The sequence below is a fragment of the Berghia stephanieae genome, chromosome 1 (genome assembly GCF_034508935.2).
Source record: "Berghia stephanieae isolate SIO BIC M18660-M18661 chromosome 1, UCSD_Bste_1.3, whole genome shotgun sequence".
Taxonomy (NCBI): Eukaryota; Metazoa; Mollusca; class Gastropoda; order Nudibranchia; family Aeolidiidae; genus Berghia; species Berghia stephanieae.
The window spans coordinates 113,384,134-113,398,762 of NC_088360.1; the positions used below are offsets into that span (position 1 = coordinate 113,384,134).

Here is a 14,629-nt window from a genome sequence, read left to right on the forward strand (position 1 = left end):
AAATATTTGTAATTCGTCATATGTATTTTAATTTACAAAGTTCTGATGGAGTATTAAAGATAAGTTAATAAAATGAATCTTTCACATGCGCATGTATTATGAAATAGTAGAATAGGTACCGGACGATTTTGTGTATTACAGGAAATAGACGTATAGTTACTTCAAATATCGATCGCTAATCGAATTGGAGGGGAAAAAATAATTTGTTCGTGACATTAAGTATACCATTTGCCGGCACGACAGACGTTAATTTGCGAAGATGAAATGTGACACCACATGCTCATGCGTGAATAATAATGGCATTTCTGTCATTTTATGACTGGTTCGTATTACCATCTCAGCCTCAGATCCCTCAACATAATTACCCTAATGAAATTCCACATGGGATCGAATTGCGCATGCTTAAGGATATGGCATTTCCTTCTTCCGCTTCGCATCTCTGTCGTTGCCGGCCATGGTTTTTTTTTTTTTTTCTAGACTGTAGTACAATAACCCTGTATACCCACACTCGTTCTCTCCCAAAAACGATTGAATTAACACCCCGCTTCCGAAGTTACAATACAATTACGTCTTGGACAAGCTAAGACTTGGCGAATAGAAAGTAGTTCAGTGTACAGTCTCAGAATATTGGTCTCTTTTTAAAAAGACGTCTACTATAGGAAGTGACATATTATTGTAATGTTTTCTAATTAGATTGTGTCCCATAGCAGAAGAAAGGTAGCCACAATTGTACATTAAATGCATTCGTTTATTTAATTTGGGCATTAATACAGTATAGGCCATTGAAGCGGACTTTATTTGCGGCGTTTGATCGTTTATGTTAACACTCGACCTCATATCTGTAGGTCTCTGGATCGAATTACGATGTGGGCCGCGCAAAGTTGAGTCCATGGAGATGGTTCTTTATTTACATTCTCTCAATAATTTATTGAGACGTTTTTGTCGTTGTATTTAATTTTAAATTCCTTTCCATTTTACACGTTTTATTATGCGTGCGCGTGTTGGGGGAGGGGGGTCCGCGCCCTTTAAAAATTTTGTTTTTGTTTTTTATTATTATTTTTAAAAAATATAGATTTGACTCTGATGGTTGTAGGTTAGATTTTTTCAAGATGTAGTGAAATTTGAAAACATTCTAATTAAATGTAAAGAACAAACAATCTTAAGAGAGATTCCAGCAAGGAAATGGACTCCTGAACACTTAATCAAGGGATATTATAGAATATTAAATATAAAAAAATTCTCTAGAATAGATGATACTTAGATGTGTTAATTTCAATTCAAAGCGCTAAATGTCCTACCGGATAATTTTCCCTCTTTATAGGTGACGATATTTCAGATTTCACTTCGATTCCCCTTTTACTGCCATTATAGCGGAATGTTAGGAAATAGTATAACCCCGTGGAAAAAATTACAACTACGTATGTGGATTGTAACTGAAACGGTGATTTTTGTCACTTAAAGAAACTGTGTTCAAATTTCTCAATAAAACATTATCTAAACTTAACTCATATTTTTGATGAGAAATTCAATTTCAGCGTCTCTGTCACCTCGACATGACAAATCATACCAGTTTGAGCGTCACAATTTTATACCTGATAAGTTTGTTTTCTTTTAATTTCGCAAATCACAAAAAAAGAAACGTTGGACTACCTGGGCTATTTTTTTAAAAATAAATGAAAATTGCTTTATTATGGAACATTTCGTTAATGCTTTTATAAAGGTACCAATGTTTCATTCTCAACGTAAAAATAACAAAATAAATATATAACGAAAGGAAAAAAACATACAATAAAAAACAAACAACCCCCCCCCCCACACACACACAACAAGAAAAAATCAAACCCCAACTAAACAAAACACATAAAAAAAAACCCAATCTAACAATAACAACAAAAAGTAAAGAAAAACAAATTAAACAGATAAAACACAGACACACAGACTCTCTCTCTCTCTCTCTCTCTCTCTCTCTCTCTCTCTCTCTCTCTCTCTCTCTCTCTCATAATTAATATTTTCTCTATATGAAAGATAATATCGTACTGAAAAGAGTCAATTTCAATATTAGATATTTTACTAGTGCCCATGATGCGTTTTAGCATCAACTTAGAAACGGGGACGGGTGGAGAAAAAATGGGGGGGGGGGGATTTTGGAGGGGTACTGAAGATGGACGGTTGACCAGGCTTGGGGAAGAGGGTGTCCAGTGGTTCCAGCCAGGATGTAAGACCCGACAATGAAATGACAGGAAGAGACAAAGAGACTTAGGCTATTTAGCATGACAATTCGTGGGTCAAGAGGGGATGAGTAGAACTAAATTTGGGACAAGAAGGAAGTACACTCGCCTCCAGGGGTGGAGAAAGAGATTGAGATAGATAGATAGATAGAGAGAGACAGTACAGAGTGTGTGTGCGTGTGTATGTGTGTGTGTGTGTGTGAGAGAGAGAGAGAGAGAGAAGGGGAGGGGAGGGGGGAGAGACCAATGCAAAATATTTAAAAAATACAAATAAGAAAGCAAGACAAACAATTGACAGGGAAGACAAATTGTTTGGATCGATATATGATGCGGACAAACAGATGTGGATGGGTGAAAGAAGTGAGAGAAGAGAGAAGAAAGTGGTAAAAGAGACACGGAACAGACAAACACAGATAAATAATGAATGAGACATTGGGGGAGGTGGTAGTGGTAGGACATTAAAAATATATACATACATACATAAATACATACAGTGAGAAGAAGAAGAAGAAGAAGAAGAAGAAGGAGGCGAAGGAGAAGAAGAACGAAGAAGAAGAAGAAGAAAGAAGAAGAAAGAAGAAGATTAGAAGAAGAAGAAGAAGAAGAAGAAGAAGAAGAAGGAGGCGAAGGAGAAGAAGAAGAGTCTTTTCCAATGACTCAACTATGCACCGCTCAAAGCCGGACTCTAACCCAGGACCGATCCGAAGATGAGTGTCTTACCAGAAGACCACAAAGCAGCCGAAGAAATATAAAGAAGAAGGATGTTACATCTTCAGCTTTCAGTAAAAACAGAGCGTACTTTTGTGTTTTATTCCAGAGCAGTAAAAATCCATAGATTCATTAACCGATGTCATAATAACCCATTCAGTCCGGAATGATTTTGAACAGCATTTAGATAGGCACTTGACAACATTAAAACAATTTACAAAGCGCCTTAATCACTCGTGGTTAGATAATTTCTCTGTGGTATCTATTCGCCCATTCAATGATTTTTAGCTGGTCTTGGAGAATGTTTGGAGAATTTACAATAAAGTTTTATTTAGACGTTTAGAGATGTGATTAAACAAAACAAAAACAAAAAAATAAAAATAAAAAAAGAATCGATTCATTTCTATTCTACTTTGGAAAATTCAAGTTGTTTCTTCCTCTGGATTTACTAAGTGGAGGTGACTGTATAAAATGAAATCCTTAAAAAAAACCAACTGGATAATATTTTAACACCATACATCTCTCAGCGCCAGGAGCTGCGTAGAGCCTTGGCATGTTCCTTCCATTTTGACCGGTCCTTGCCATAATCCGTTTCTCTCCTTTTACACCATCTTGCGCCATGTTGTTTTGGGCCTTCCTTTCCCTCTTTTCCCCTCCGGAGTCCATCCCAATGTCGCTGCAGAATCGTTCTTTCCCCCTCTCCTCAAGACGTGCTAAAACCAATTCCATCCTTTCCATCTCACCACCACACTTACTTTCTCTCTCCCTTTCAATTCTAATAATTGTAATACAACTTATGAGAAGTTCATTTTAAAAACAAAGTATATTAAAATAATTTCTGACTCAAACTTTATACCTACAACGACAATGACAGCAACAACATAGCAACAGCAACAACAAAGCAACTGCAATAACAACAACGACAACAACAACAACATCAGCAGCAACAACAACACTTAACACGAATGCATTTTAAAAATAAAAAGGGAGTGACAATAAAATCTTTAAAGGATGAAACCAAAATCAAAAATAAGAAAAATCAAATTCAAAGGGTAATGCCAGAGGTACGTAGTAATGAGCAAATAATGGTTGCAATAACTGAAAAATAAGGGAGGCAAGAACATCAATATCTTGAGAACTTCCGTTTCAGATTCCTCCACTCAAAATTGTAGCATAGGCAATCTCTTTTATACAACCACCACTAACGACACAGGAGTGTCATGATTTGGGACCTAGGGGCACAAGATGTATGACTGGCTTAGGTTGTTTACCCTAAGATGCCAATGCTCATTAACATTTAGAAGGACTTGTGATTTTAATGAAAACAGCCACAAGGCGGAATGAAAACTTTGGAGATAGAATTGAACACGTTAGAGGACTGTATCGAGAAACCCAAGGCACATAATACGAAAATCATTCCAAGAACTATCTGTTTAAAAACTAACTAAAATAGAATTTTAGTAATTAAAAAAAATTGTATTCAGCCTTCCAAAATCCAAGATAAAATGTTGTATAAAAATATCGTCCATCCAGATTTGATTTCATAAATATTTCATGTCTACCAAAACGGATAAATTGTTTCTAAAACGATGTGCTTTTCAGACAATACAAAATGGGTATAAAGATTGCATTTAGTGTTAATTCAGAACAACCTCACAATTTTGCCGAAACAGAAAGCGTAAAAGGATATGAGTGGTACAGCTTGAACTAAAGTAATAAGTTATCTGCCTTTTCTTCTGTTCAGAGGCACATATAATATTATTATGTTTGCTCATGTTTTATCCGAAACACTGGAAATGATTGTTTTAACCCAGTTGCTGTGTTAGTTTCTCAACCATATTATCTCTTAACAGGACGATATCCCTCTCCAATTGATTGAAAAGATGGTCCAATATGACGACCTCCTTGGTCCAATATGATGTATTGTAGATACGACATTCCTATTCCTGCTTTCGGATCGGAAGGTTCCGGGTTCGAGCCTCGCTCGGCGCATAGTTGAGTCCTTGGAGAAAGCTCTCTACTCACATTCTCTCACCGTACTCAGGTGTCTCTGTCCGGAAAAATTGGAATATCACCTAACAGGCGTCATGTCACGTCCTAAATGTTAAATGTTGCTGTTGGCCAGGGACCACTTAAGCTCGTTTAGTGAACATTGCTCTATATAAAAAAGCCCAAAGCTCAAATGACACTCATCTTCAGAATGGTAGCAAATTTGAGTCCTTGAAAAAAAAAAGCTTTTTACTCACACTCTCTCACAGATGTGAAATTAACATATTATAGCCGTTAACGGCGCTATTTATTTCGAAAAAAAAAAGTAATTTGGTAATGCCTATGGTAGAATAAAGACCAGACCGGAATTAAGTGTTTTTTTTCCAAGGTGCCAATGTTAAGAATGCGGAATTAAACTTAAAATATTTATTCATAAGTTTTCCACCCGAATACATCATTTCTAATTTTCCCTCTTTTACTCTTTTATATCTCGCACGCTGAATAAAGTTGAAACCCTTGACTTGTCCGATGTCCCATTAAGATCCCACCCCCTTGAACTAAACAACCATTTCAAATTCAACTTTTTGATCTTCGTTTTTGTCCTCTAGAATAGTCATATTTAATCCTCCACCCTTCTCCCTTTTTTCTGTAGTTCCCTCTTTCCCTCGTTTTCTTTCTCTGTCTATCTTTATATTTAACATTCTCTCTTGCCATCTCCCTTTCCTGATAGAAAAGTATTTCCACAATAAATGATGATTATAAAATGTAGAATCATAATTTCTTTGTTTCTACCGAGGTTTGATAGACAACCAGTATCATTATGTCCTTATCCCAATACAATAGCCAGCCCCCAACTAGATTCTATATATGTCAATATATCTCCGCCTACCCTATTCTGTGAGTACTCGATACCACATGGGCCTTATTCCACAACATAGGTCCAATCGAATCAAAAAACTGTCAAGATGACTTTGGCCAATAGGCTTTGAGTCCACCAGTAACATCATTCTGGATAAGGCAAAGGGCAGATTAATCATCTTCTGTTGCTTGGTACTTTTCTTTTAGGTAAAGCACTGGTTTACGTCTTATGTCTTTGAAATGTGTCGTACCAAGTTTTAATTCAACGACAGATAAATAAAGTCAAATGTTCTTAAATAGGTACCTATTTCAAAGACAGTACCTACGTGCTTAACATTTCATTGTTATGGTCTCTTTTTTGCCAAAGATTTCATTATTCATTATTTAAAAGTTAATGTCAAAGATTTAATTCACAAGAAAACTTGCAAATTCTCTCAAAATCGGCAATCTTGCACGTAATTCGATATGGGATGAATTCATGTGGAACCATTAAAAAAAAAATCAAAATTTGTTTTGATTTTGATGTTTTCGTAAATCACAATTTCACCCCCCCCAAATAAAAACACCCTCCCCCTACCCCCGCTCAAAAGACCTCTCCAAAACCAAACAACCCCTTCCCCCCAAAACCCCCACAAAACAAAACAAAATAACCAACCAAACAAACAAGAATCACCCCTCCCAATTTAAAAAAAAATATATATATAAAATAAAATAAAAATCATGAAATCGCAACTTTTCTTTTCGATGAGATGATCTATACCAGCAACGTCCAATGGCTCAATACTATAATGTTCTTCATAAAAGAAGCGAGTCTATGATAATAATTTCCCTAATCACATTACGTTGAGAAGGTTTATTTCTTTCCTGTAAAATCAGAAAATTTTATATTGATGGATCTAATATCAACTATAGAGGACAGCGTTATGCAATAGACACATTTCGTCTTTGATTTTACGCACTATCGTAAGTGACATTTGGCATTTGGCTTTGATCCCTTTAATGATCTAATAAATAGATCTATAAGAAGTCATGTGCAAAAGTATGTATTTCTTCCTTTATATATTTTTACTCATTCCAAGCATTACGTTGTATTATATATATATTGTAAAAGGTTAATTGATTGCCTATTTAAACAATGTAATTATATTCCTATCTTTACATTCAATCAAAAGATACAATGCTTAGAATTTGAAACACCGAAATTTTGACTTTGCAAAAATTAATGTCCGTAGGTAAGAATTTTAGGGAAAGCAATACAGCGGAAAACTGGAGGCACTTAAATTTGGGATTTTATACCAATTTTGAAATTCAATAACCTTATTGAAATCAACGTGACTTTACATGGTTTGATAATGATATTATTCTTTGTTCTGTAACTGTCGCTAACAAAAATCATAGCTAGATTGAGTGTTGAAAATCAAGCCCGTTTGATTGGACTGGACTGTCTGTTGCAGAATGTCCACGCAGGTTTGATATATAATTTACAAATTAATAAAGAAGTACTGTGGATGTTTTTAGAAAGAAAATATCACTCAAATCAGAAGCAAGGGACGTGGTTCTTTGTTAGTTTGAGGCTGGATCATGGAATTCCAAAAGACATCCGTGTGAGAATAAACGGCAGTTTGTCATCTGACAGTTAAATTAGAGACAATGACATTAGCAATAGTTTTTATGTATGGCAATGCACCATCGCACGTGGCTCGAATTACGCAGGGGCTTTTAAAGAGAACAATCATTTTAAGCAAGAGAGTGGTCATCAGTCAGTCCTGACATGAATCCAATCCAGAACATGTTATGGGATAATATAAAGAAAGAAGTATTTGAGCTTTATATAACGCAATATCCACTAAATGCGCTCAAAGCGCTTTACAAGGGGTCCCTGGTCAATAGCAACATTTAACATATAGGACAGGACATGCCCCCTGTTAGGCGATATTACACTTTTTTTGACAAAGACAACGCTGTTAACGGCCAGGTACTCATTTTACACCTGAGTACGGTGAGAGAATGTGAGTGAAGAGCCTTTTCCAAGGACTCAACTATGCGCCGAGCGTGAGGCTCGAACCCAGGACCTTCCGATCCGAACGCGAGTGTCATACCACAAGACCACAATGAAGAAAGAAGTACATCGTCTTGGTCCTCATCATGGTGATTTAAACAAGCTTTTCCAAGATATCCGAGACAATCTCACTGCAGAGTTCATTGAATGATTCACTTTGTCAATGCGATGGTTAGTAATGTCCCTGCATCAAGTTTAAGGAAGGCACACAAAGTACGTAGATATCATGTATCAATAAAGTTGTGTAAAATTGCAAACTCAATTTTTTGGCGTCACTTCTTAAACTTTCGATATAATTTTATACGGAGCATTGAGATTAAATTACTTATATATAGTGGATAGAGAAATGAATGAGATTTCTATTGATCTAAGAAATGATAATTGTTTTGTATGTTTTTTATGAGGGTTCAAAGGAGTGTGAACTTACATTTGCACATGACTATATAAAATATATGTTGTGTTATATATTTTGTTTGTATTTATAAAACAACTAGAAATATCTAGTTATTTTGGAATAAATCGTAGTTTTAGCAATTACGATAGTATGTAATAACCTTCATGACCATGCACTGTGACTATACTTTTTTGCTGATAATATGATACGATGTGAAACTTGTCGCTTATTATAAAACGCAAAATCAACGACGATTTCAATGTCATATGTAGTGAGCAGCATTTGATTATTACTGTTTGATTCACTCTATAGAAACCGGGATGGCACCAAAAGTTTCCTTTTCTGGTGATAAGGCAAGAGAAGTCGTGACGTCACACCTTCTACTCTTCCGGTTTCAAAATCCTTGGAAGTATGTATATAACCAGTCCTTCGAAGGACTTATAATAAATAGGTTACATATCGAATCCTAAGATGGCATGATTGTTATGATAGCAGGATGTATAGGCAGATTCTTAGTCTAAGGATTACAAGACGTAAAAGTGCTAGGTTGGACGATCTCTATTGATGACCAGCATCTATTTAGACCAGAAAATAAGATAACATCACTTTGAAACTAGAAGATCAATTCACAAAGTATGTATACAGTCCTCCTGAAGAGTGATTCTATACTTCCAATGAAATAGGAACCCGTTTTTGACACTTTTTAAAAGTTCCATATTGTGTTTTTTTGGGGTGTTCCATTCAATGTACGTTTAACATTTGAGGATCAAATGAATCAGTTCACATTCCTACATAAGATTATATTATTTTGCCATACAATATGGGACTCTGGTCCAATCAATGTGTCATCGGGCAAAGATCTAGATCCCGAAACATTTAATGGTGGCAAGAATGCTGTAACTGTAATCTGAAAAACCACTTTCATTTCAATTTGACCAAAAACGCTTACTTCACACAACAATCAATTTAAACCACTATTAGTATTAGGTTGTCAACAACTCTCAGACCAGAGACTTTAGCGAGATTTCAGCCTTTGACAAATTTAGGGTCGTTTTAATATACCAATATTTGAAGTCAAATTTTCATGGAATGGCAGCAATACTGCTTTTTCATTTTTACCAGAAATTATACATCACATTTCGTTCAAGGTAAGAACAATCATAAAATCTTGGGTAAGGCATTTAAAATACATACTCCACTAACTTGTGTGAGTAATATGTAGTCACGGGTACTGTAAATATACAAGTACAAAAACAGGCGCATAACTGGTGATTTGGGTAAATAAATAGAGCATTGTTGGACGCATTGAGCATGGTGAAATCGTAGAAAAACGCAATAAAAATTTGCATATTATTATTATTATTATTATTATTATTATTATTATTATTTATTATTATTATTATTATTATTATCAAGTTATCCCTCCTTGTTTTATAATCTGTCGTGTCATCTTTACCAATGTATTGTTCACCAGGCAGTACATTGGTAACCGAGTCTACCCAATGGTATTTCTGAAGTCGGTGAAAGAAATGGCAACCTGGAGAGAATCACTCTAAAACATTATGTCGTTGATTCAGACCATTTTCTCAACTATCAAGGCAATTCTCAATAATATGTGTTCTTGACACGGGACTCAATTCAGTCTACTGCACACATTATGGTTCTAGAAATTATAATCGTTTAAATTAGTATCCCTCATTCACCAGGGTTTGAACTCTGTGATATTTATCCATTATATCACTGGCCGCTTAGGGACACCAATATCTCAAACCAATGTGTTATAAATCCGTTTGTATGTCTGTTTGTATTTATACCCATACATCTATTCTTCTATCAAACTGTCCTTCTATGCATCCATCCATCTATCTTTCAATCTATCTATCTATCTATCTATCTATCTATCTATCTATCTATCTATCTATCTATCTATCTATCTATCTATCTATCTATCTATCTATCTATCTATCTATCTATCTATCTATCTATCCATCTATCTATCTATCTATCTATCTATCGAGATTTCTATTTATCTAACAAGCTATCTATTTATAATTTACCTCTAGGTATTTAATCTTTCTATTTTCGTCAACAAATTAGGTGATAAAATAAACTCGTGACGTGCTTAATGACACTTCCGCCCCCTTCCGGTTTGCAGCCTTTATAGTTTAGCTCACGGCAATCCAAGAACTCTTTGTTTTGTATTGCGTAAAATAATCGAAAGAAGCTATTGTCTTAACTTCTTTGTGGGACTGTCTGATGTAGGGATTAAAGCACAATATAATTTGCAAAATAATAACTTCAAGTCTTCTAATCTTTATTAATTTCATATTGACAAATTCTTATAACTGGCAGATCAGATTTTATTGCAGGGACTCACACAACGCATTTTTCACTCTAACCAGAATTTTTAAACATCATTTATATCAATTAGTTAGATAACCCCTTAACCTAACATGCAAATATTAGCAGCTCTAACAACCAAACGCAATTATGGCCTTGATTTAACATTGTTGTATTGGACACTATTTTGCGTTGGTTTGAGAGAATTTCCATTACAACAATGAGATCATAACAATTTGGGTTACATTCTTTACTATTCATTTCTAATCAACCGAAGTTAGGCGACTATTCTCTCTGTAGTTTGTTTCTCTCCTTATCGACCATTTGCCGGGTTTTCCCGAAAATGCCATGAACATAAAACATAAAAAAAGATTTTAAAAACTCTAACTTCAAAAGGAATGAGAACATGGTTCATACATTTGCTCAGCAAGAACGACCTCTACAACACTGCATTACATTCTTATAAATATGATTTTTTTTTTCAAATTTTTTATGGACAAAAGAAATCTGAATGAAAAACATGTTGGATAAATCGTAAACAATGTGATGATTTTCTTGTAGTTGGTAAGGACAGGGTTGAAAACAGAATTTGCTTCTATAAAGAATAAAATAACATTTTAAAGTCATTGAATGTTACTTCTTCCATTGAATTATTTCCCCATATTTTTTTTTCTATGTCTTTTAAATCTTCCAATGTGAATTATATTTTTGAAAGTTTCATTCTGATGCCTCTGACCTACTTGGACATAAGTGCCAGCACTAGACAAACGATCTGTTGTGTACTTTCTATTCCAGGCGATTACACCCCATCGAGGTGAAGGTGGCGGGGGGTTGAAATAAAATCGATGGAGAGCCCGTAAGCATCCCATTCGGGCTGATTTTTGAACTTGTGTTACCACGAGTCGTGTGGTCGTCACTCTAAATATAGGAGAGGAAACGAGATTTTTATAGCCTGCCTCAGTCTGGGGCAATACAGCGGGGTGATTATGATGACAATAACAATGATGATGATGTTGACGATGACGATGGTGATGATGATGATGATGATGATGATTATGATTATGATGATGATGATGATTATGATGATGATGATGATGATGATGATGATGATGATGATGATGATGATGATGATGATGAAAAGGGAACGAGTAAGAAGGAGGAAGTGGATGAGTGGAATGAGGATTGGCAAGATAACAATAGTGATGAGTGATGATGGTCATTTTAGGCTTGGTAAAAATCCCTGTATCCTGTGTCTTATGTTTTATTATGATTGACTTGTCGCTGTCATTCTGATAATTATTTGTTAATAATGTATCTCTCTCCTCTCTCTCTCTCTCTCTGTGTCTCTCTCTCTCTCTCTCTCTTTCTCTCTCTCTCTCTCTCTCTCTCTCTCTCTCTGTATGTGTGTTGTTCTCTCCCCCCCCTTCTCTCTGTTTGTGAGTAGGCATGTATGTATGTGTTTGTGTCAGATGATTGTCAATTGCCTATGGCTATCATTTTAAAAAATACAAAGGAGGAAAATCCGCAATATTTCTGGAGAAATAAAGGCATTATGAACAGGCACTCATCTATTTTACTTATTATACTATTGTGTAAATTAACATAGATCGAGACGAATCTTATAAGCCATCAATGATCATAATTAGTCTTGTATTAAAGTCTGAAAGTGCGCGCAAATGAATTTGGTAATAGTGCGCTCAGATGACAGATCATATTTAGTGCCCTAGGTCGCGAACGTAGACACCATCTCTATGTTCTCCCACGAGTGAGAGGACGCAGAAAACCCGCTGTTTATATGCGTTCACATAAGAACACCTTTTACAAATTAAAACCATTTTATACAATAAAATATGTAATGTATGAAGACATTGTCAGAAAATTAAAAAAAAAAAGAAAGAAAGAGAGAGAGAGAGAGAGAGAGAGAGAGAGAGAGAGAGAGAGAGAGAGGAGAGAGAAGAGAGAGAGAGGAGAGAGAGAGAGAGAGAGGGGGAGGGAAGGGAAGGGAGGTTAATAGATAGATTGGTAGATAAAAGGGATGGAGAGAGAGAGAGAGAGAGAGAGAGAGAGAGAGAGAGAGAGAGAGAGAGGGGAAAGAAAGAAAAAGAGAGAGAGAGACAGACAGACAGAGAGACCGTTTAATGCCCATTAAGGGTTTTCCCTCAAGAGAACCAGATAATGTTATTACGTGGTATAGAGATACATGATTGAGGTCGGCGATTGCAGCAAGCAAACAATGACATAAAACCACGGAATTCGACCCACTGATATAGATGTGACCCATCACTCTAATTTAGTATTAAATCGGAATAGACTTCTTCTTCTTCTTCTTCTTCTTCTTCTTCTTCTTCTTCTTCTTCTTCTTCTTCTTCTTCTACTACTACTACTACTACTACTACTACTACTACTACTACTACTACTACTACTACTACTACTACTACTACTACTACTACTACTACTTTTTCTTCATAGCTCCCCAAACTATTCAAATGGACTAGATGTAGAAAACTGAGTTTTAAGAAAAAAAAAGATCAAGTTATGAAATCTAAGTTATGTCAAATTTGAGAACCAAAATTTTTCCTCCAAATTAAGGCATTTTAAAAACTAAAGTTTCACAACCTAACCAGTTAACTGCCATACTCTGGAGAAACTCGTATTTAAAAATTTGGTCATAAAACTCGTCCTTCACATATCGATCGACCTAAATGACCCTCAGCTTGGCATAAAACTCTAGAACTTGGGATTTCGCGAAGTTAATAAAGACATTCAAATTTAAGCATCAGATTCAACTGGCATTATACCGTTTTGAGAAGATTGATCACAAATGTAATTTGTCATGGGATTCTCAACATCGATGGGAAGCCTAGAAAATGTAAAGCGAGATTGATTATAAAGTCAAATAGGGATAAATATGCTTGATTAGTTTATCTATATTAGAGATACAAATTTCAACACAAATTGCGTGGGATTGCGAGGGAGCAACCAGGGAAAATAACATGAAAAATATGAAGGGAAGTTAGTTCCGCAGTTCTCTGAAACAACACTTTAAAGAAAATTTGGTCAGAAAACTCGTCCTTTATATTAAAGTGATTAAATTGACCACCATCTTCTCAAAACTATCAAACCTGTGACTTCATTAAAGTGCAGCAATAATTGATATTCTAGATGCTTGTTTTCCCAATCAACACAGAAATAAAGTAATCCACTACAATGCAATGCACGTTTTGATAACTGTATCATGTACCTATATGTTTTATAAGAAAAATTGATATAAAAAAAGTAATTTTGTCATGATACGGAAGTTTCGTTCTTTAGTAGCTAGAGGCTATAGAGCCTTGGAGCCAAAAATTGTATACGCTGTCTGTGGCGTACAAAAGATGATACCATGACAAAACCAAGAGCTTGATATCACATGAAAGCCAGTTTATCCATCGCATTGTGAAGGCCAAATCATCCCCATACTGCCGGTTGGACAGGGCGGAACAAAATATGAAAAAGCGTACTAGAATAATTTATGCCGATCCCGCAGTTTACCGACTGAGCCACCAGGCAGTATCATGCCATTAATTAAGTTTTACTATAAAGGATGCGTTGGAGATGTTATGCTCATTTTAGAGTGGACTGAACCGTAATCATTTATCAGCAACAACAACAACAATATTTATTTTTAATAAGAAAAGAAAAGAATGGGTTAACTTATTCAATAATTTAAATTTAAATTTCGATAGAACATTTTATAAAGCACGTCAACAACCGCTGATTAAAGAATCATTTCACTTATTAAGCCAATTCTCTTGTTCTGAATTCAATTATTGATTAAGAAGGAAATATCTATATGCACATTGTCTGTATAATGAGTAACAAACTGAAGCACCACTTACCACTCTGATCATCTGGGTCCGTTCTGATGTTGTACGACTAGCGTTTAGTAGATGTGACCCACTGCCTCATATCGGTATTATGTCGGGATGAATAAGGTGACGAATAAATGTGCCTTTAAAGTTAAAATGATCAAAATAATGACGTTTTGATTTTCTAACTTAAATAAACTATATA

The 14,629-nt window shown here is 35.3% G+C and overlaps 1 long non-coding RNA gene across 1 annotated transcript in view; it reads right to left on the bottom strand.

Annotated features, from left to right (window-relative positions):
• The window catches only part of LOC144962772 (uncharacterized), a 14,084-nt gene extending 13,722 nt beyond the window's left edge, over positions 1-362 (bottom strand). Inside the window, exon 1 of the long non-coding RNA XR_013643524.1 lies at positions 226-362. This is a non-coding gene — a long non-coding RNA (uncharacterized LOC144962772). The remainder of the gene's footprint in view (positions 1-225) is intronic.
• Positions 363-14,629: the final 14,267 nt, after the last annotated feature.